The sequence below is a fragment of the Candoia aspera genome, chromosome 3, assembly GCF_035149785.1.
Source record: "Candoia aspera isolate rCanAsp1 chromosome 3, rCanAsp1.hap2, whole genome shotgun sequence".
NCBI lineage: Eukaryota > Metazoa > Chordata > Lepidosauria > Squamata > Boidae > Candoia > Candoia aspera.
The window spans coordinates 108,153,424-108,160,208 of NC_086155.1; positions in this window are offsets into that span (position 1 = coordinate 108,153,424).

Genomic DNA, 6,785 nt, shown 5'->3' on the forward strand with positions numbered 1-6,785 from the left:
TGGCTCAGTAGTAAATTTCAAAGGGCATTTTTTTAAAAAGTTGATGGAGGAGCAATGTTTCTTTTCAAGGTGATACAGACTCTCTGAAGGCTGCAGTTAAGGAACAGAAACGTTCGAAGTCGCATCCCCTTAAAGTTCTGTCTCCAAAATATATGCTATTGGGCTTTGAAATTCCTTGGCTGAAATTATATTTTGTGGAGTTTGTTTCTTCTGAGACAAGATTCTTAAGGAATGAAAAAGTAGGAGGGAGAATTTATAAGATTAGAATGTAGGAGAATACAATAGGGCTTGTATTTCTCCACGGGTAGCTCATTGCTAACTCAGTAACTTGAGTTATTGTAAATGAGTTGTGATTCTCACAACATAGTGACTCATGTGATTAATTTGTTTTTAGGTTGGCGTCTATATTAAGCTAATTATTTTTGTTTGTATTATGTGTAATACCTTCGAGTGTGATGTGACTCTAGCAAATTGTGGATTATACCATAAAATTAGTGTAATGGATAAATCCACACATTGCGGCAATGGGTGTTTCTCTTTTTATTTAAGCAATTTGAATGTCAAGCACATTATTTAGTGACAGAGATGCATAGAGACTATGTTATTTGTGTGTATTATCTACATTTGCATGAAAATGTATACACAGGGTATTTATTTATTAAAATATGTTATATATTAATAGCAGATTTAATTTGTTTTGAAAGTATATTTCTTCCTTACCATACTTACAAAAATGTACAAAAAAGACCCTTACAAAAATGATCTGAGCTGTGAAGTCATACTGTTTCTGGTGTTGAATAGGATGATTCAGAAAAATTCAGTGCCAGTTCAGTCCAGAATAAAACAGGACACATCCATGAAACCATCATGGAGGAAGGGGCTGAGGCCTGGCTGGGTAAGCAGACCTAACCTTGCTCTGCTAGCCAGATATTAGATGCAGCACCAAGAGAGGTTGGAGGGTGGCAGAGAGTCTTGTCCAACAAATCTCATGCTTGAGTTGGCCAAGACAAACTCTCGAGTGGGTTTTGGAGAATCCAAGGAGAGCTGTGCTGGGAAACCTCAATGTTCATGTTGAGGTTGTTTACTCAAATCTGGCTCAGAACTTCTTGTCTATCATGCCAACCATGGGGGAGGGAGGGGTTGTCTCAAAATTATAGGCCCCAAACATTTTTCACCATATGCTTTCAATAGGCTTGATGAATCCATGGTTGGTGAGGTGTAAGTCATTCCATTGTTTGGATGGCTCAGTTCCTAGTGAGATTTGAACTTGTTGTTCTTGATCTTCCCTTCAAGGGCAAGGGACTATAGTCTATCCCATACGAGTCCTTTAAAGGTTTTCTAAAGCACTCAGTCAATTTGGGATACCTGGGAGCTGGAGTGAAACAGATAAAGTTCTGCCAATTTTTCCTTCTAGCCCAAGTGACAGCAAGACCAATGCACTTGACAACCATTGTACCAATCTTCTGGAAGACTGAAAAATCTCTAAGTAAAAGATTGGGGGTTGCGGACAAAGTAGGAATAAATACTCTAAGTGCATCGTGCGAGCTCCTCCTGCTTCACCTTGCATCCCTCCTACCTGTCATCAAGGCTACTTTTCTATATAGGTTCACTAGGCTTCCAGAAGAACAGAACTGTGTTCAGGATGAACATTGGTGATAATTTACTGGGGACCTCTCAATTAGCCAATGTGAAAGGTGGCTAAAACTTGCATTCCAGGCATGTGCCCATACCCATCCAAGCTTGTCCGACCACCCTTCAAGGAAAGTAGTGCTTTTTGCCACTGGCTGCTGATGTTGGGTGGGAGGGGAAGCAAAGCCAGGAAAATCTACCAAGTATTGCCCTTAAATTGTCCTGCAATAAAGCTGTGAGGACAAGACCACTTGCCAGTCTCATTACTGTGGCAGATTAGAGCTTGGTTGTCAGGGAAGTGCAAGTTATGCCAGCATGTTTTTCTCCTGGCTCAGAGACTGGAGAATGCACATTAACATGGCTGCGAAGAGGAGCTCTTCAAAAACAAACGGTGAACTGTTGCAGTCCAGTGGTTGGTTTGTAAATGTGCCTACCAATCCAGAAAACACACATACACACACAAAGACAAAAGTAAGTTGTAGGTTTATAATTGAATATTCTGGAGGCTTATAGAGTATAGCAGGTAAAAAAACTCAAGAGTTTGCCTTTCTTCTTCTCAGGCCCGGCTGCAGCACTGATAACGTGTTACAATCTGCTTTGTTCATATTCCCAGATTCAGGTGACGTAAGAGGCCTCATTAGAAAGAGGTCTCATTTCAACCAACCACAGACTCAATCTTTATGAAAAGCTAAGTCAACAAATTACCTGAAAGACCAGGTTAGTGATAGACTGTCATGGAGAAAATCTATCTTTGTGAGCACTAGGAGTCAAAAACGACTTGATGGCACATAATCAAGTCAACAAATTATCCTAGAAAAAAGAAATATTGGCAATTCCTCCCTGCCTTCAAGCATATGTTTGAGAGCTTCTGCTTTTAAGTTTCTTAACAAGGATCTGGAGCATAAATTGGTGGTCAGTGAGTCAGTTCAGAGGGAGTAAAATCAGAATTTCCTAAGTTTCACTGGGGTTTCTCTTTTTTGTTATGGATACCACAAAACAGTCTTTGAGCTGGCTGCTAAACTAAAATATTCATTTCCATTACTTGGATTGAGGTTCTTTTCATTTACATAATTATAGAATTGTGCCATCAGATGCTGTAACCTTCCTGAAGGAAGTATTTGAATGCAGATGCTTGAGACTTTCCACTATGGTATGAATGACTGGGTTCAACTTGGAACTAAGTGAAATGTTATTGATACTCATGTTATGTGGGGCTTACTTATGATATGTGGTACTTTTTCTATCTCCTTGGTAACTACTATAAACACCTTGGAGGAAGTAATATTAAGCAGAGTTTTGGGGCTGGCTTAAGCCCAGAATACTCTTCTTACTCTCCCACCAAGCGTGCTGCTTTTCTTAGTTTCAACAAATATTTTAAGACTGTTTAAAGAAAGCATAACTCTCTGGTCTGCAGCCACCCCACCTATTGCCTATCCTCTATCCAGTTTTCTGTGGGCTTTCATGTGAGATCCTGTGAATTCTTCTTGGTCCTAAGAGAAAAGGATCCAAGTGAGGTAGCTAGAGGCTTCTAATGTCCTTGGCAGCATCTCTACCTGAAGGAAGCTTAACAAATAGACAGAAAAAAGATCCTACCACTTCCTGGAAACCTTGGAGAACATGAGGATAAGGGACATTTTTTTTTCTGCTGTTGCAAGTGTGATGGCCTACTGGACTTCCCATCAGGATTTAAGTTCTTCTTTTTTACATCATGTTTTCCACAAACAGATTACAGTATGCTCAGAGCAGTGTTTACACAATAGGCAGTTTAAATGCATATATCAAGTAACATTTGCAGTCCATTCAAAATAAATCAAAATTCAGAGCATGATTTCTTATAGGCCATCAGCATTCACAGCAGAAGAAAAACTTGGTTAATAATCATAATAATGCTGAGACTCTCAACCTAATCACAACACATTTTCATCCAACATATTAATAAACTCAATATTCCTTGTCTGCCCCAAACAGGAAATGACTAAAAGATGCAGCAGAATAATCACAAAGCACGTCCACCCTCTTTTTTGATGGATGAATGTGTATTTGTACTGCATGTTCAGAGAACTGTTTTTTATCTGCACATCTGTGAAAAGGCAGCTTTGCCTCCTTAGCTAATGGAATAGTTTTTCCTCTCTGCTGTCTGTTTGGTTTTTTTGGGAAATAATGTTTTCTTGTGTTGGAGTAATTTTGCTTGGAAGTGTACTCAGTCAGTTTTGATTATCTATTTTTGTTAGATAAGATGTCTTATTCATCTTCCATGAAGCTGGTATTTTGTTGCTCTTTGTGGCTTAGCCACAGCTTGGAGTGTTTCTGGGAGCTGTTATTTATCCTTTATGACTAGACATGTTCTCATGGCCACTGTTTTGTGATGCCCAGGTGAATTTGTCAGATTTCTAGACTACTTTTTCTAACAAAAATCCCCAGAACTACACATTCTCCAGTATTCACATCAATCCCCCAGCATTATCCATCATAGACCCAAACCTTTGAACTGCAATGTTTCTGAAGCATTATCTTCACCCTTCCTTTTTATCCCATCCATAATAAGCCGTTATTGATTTAACAATCACAACCTCTTTCTTTCCCATTATTTTTGAATCTTGTCTGGTGTTCTGTGATCTGGACAGTGTTTTCAGTATTACATATCTGTATCTCAGAAGGACTTCTCAAACTTCCATCTTTAACATATGACAGTACAATTGGCAACTAATTTGGAGGAGGAGTTATTAACTTCAATTCTTGTCTTTTTTCAGCAGTCACAAGTGGCTTCCAGCTTTCTACAATCACACTTTCTGGATAAAAATGTAATTGCTACATCTCAGTTTTCACGATGTGCTTTCAAAAATAAGCTCAAAATATAGAATTTGTCTTCTTTCAAGCCCATTAAACTAAAGAGGACTGACATTTATTTATAATTAAATTTATACCTCATCTTTTTGTTTATATAAGCACTTACGAGGGGGTGACATTAGTAAAAAAAAGTTTATAAAATTATGTCAATTTTTTTCCTTGAGTACATACTTTTCCTCCAGAAGTCAGTACAACATCCTGCATATCAGTGCTGTGGCGATGGCCAGATTTTCACATATATTTCAGGAATTTAAAGACCCACGTGAAGAAGCTTCATGATGACCTTTGTCAGGATCAAAGACCAACATTTGCAGAGCACCATTTCAGTGCAAACAAGTTTTTTTATAACAGTGGACATAGCAGCCTTTCAGATAAAATTGATTTGCAGGGCTTAATAAAGTAGTTCTACATTTTCTGACTGGCAATCCTGATGGTAGCAACTGAGGTGGCTTTATATGCAGGTGGAGAATTTATTCTGGTAGACTTACTCTGATCATTACTGAAATCTGATATTGCTGAACAAATAACAATACAGAACATCCATGGTTTGGCACCAGATTTAATGGAAATCTGCACTGCTTACTTCGTACGGAAGGAACTGTAGAAGTCATCCTCAAAATTTAAGTGTACAAAAAAACCTGCTTAGAAAGAAACGTGACACAAGAGTGTTTAAGTGACCTGTCAGCGTGCTGAGTTGAGAATGAGCATACCAGAAAACTGGATATTCCAAAGGTAGTAAGTATATTTGCAGATGAAAAGGCACAAAAGAGAAACCTTTGAGTAACTCTTTACAGCCCCACTCCTAAGGCCCTACCTGTACATGGCTAAGGAGGCTGTTGCTGAGCCCTGTCACTAACCGAGCCACTGTCCTGCGCAGGTGCGCGGTCTCTCATGCTGCACAGGCCACACAGTTTGGAAGGCTTGGCCAGCAGACGAAAGGAAGCCCACGCAGAAGAAAAGGAAGGAAGGAAGGAAGTTCAACTGACTTCTTCATGCCATTGTCTGGCTACCTGCATGGAAGATAAAGTACTGCTGCTGCCATTTTAATTTTCAGGTTTGGCTTGTTGATTGGATGTGTTCCCATCATTGCACTCTGTGCATGCTCTTGGTCTTTAAAAAGGCAGAAAACAACTGCTTTGGTTCGGTTGTGTGCTGAGCTTGATGATGTTATTACACTCTGTGCATGTTCAATGCCAGTCTGCATAATACGAGGGGCCCATTCCACCCTAATTATGTCCTTGTCCAGGTATTGGAATGTATCAGGAACTATAGATTTTTCAGGGAAAGGGTTGGCTGAAAGAAGTATAATAAAATACTGAGTGATATGTGTTGTTTATCAACATATGATTTTTTTTGACAAAATAGACTTTTTGAGTAAGTTGGTCAATTTTTAAACATTTGTGCTGCTTATAACATGATTTGCAGTCCCTTTTTTCATGTAACTCTGGTATGCATGTATATTTTTCTTTTGTTGATTAATTCTAGGCATGCCATATGAAGACTGCAAAAATCTACATTAGATGACAGCAGAACTGAGGTTCTGTGCATCACTCTGCTGCTATCTAGTGGCTGCTCAGATTTTTGTACCCCAATAGTATATCCTAATTAGTTCAATACAGTAATATAAAATGTTAAAATTTAAGCCACCTCCCACCAAATTTCCCCTTGCTGCTACTATACCAATTATCTCAATTCCCAACTTCCTAACACATCTCATCCCACGTTGACAACAAATGTCATTGTTAGGTATTTGCATTCCAATGTCTGACATATAAGCCACAGAAACTGTTGGGTGATCTGACCAGATGGGTTCCTTCCGCACAGGAGATGGATACACAGGGTGAGAGCTGTTATGAGAACACAGAGAACACAGAGTGTTAAGGAGCACTGAAAGCTGAGGACCTGAGGTTGAAACACTCTGTAGTCATTCATTACATGGTTATGAACCACCACCAAGGGTTTAAATAAAAAAGTTATAATGCTGATTATGCAATGTTTGCTAAGTCAGAAGCTGATTCTGTATATGGAAAATTAACTGCCTATAGTTTTCCTTACATAGGGAACATTTCCAACACCAGTTTATTTTTTAACTTTAAGCTACCCATCATTACATTAAGCAAATGATAGCTAAACAGCTAGTGAGACAGACACAGAATAGCATTGCCCTTTAAAAATATATGGGTAGTGTGCCGTAAAACCATTCATAGTGATCTAAAGCAATCATCTCACCAGCCTTGGGTGTGGCTGCAGAAAACCCATTTCTTGGAGAAGCTGGATGAATTTTACCCATAATGAAGTAGTTAGAAAGG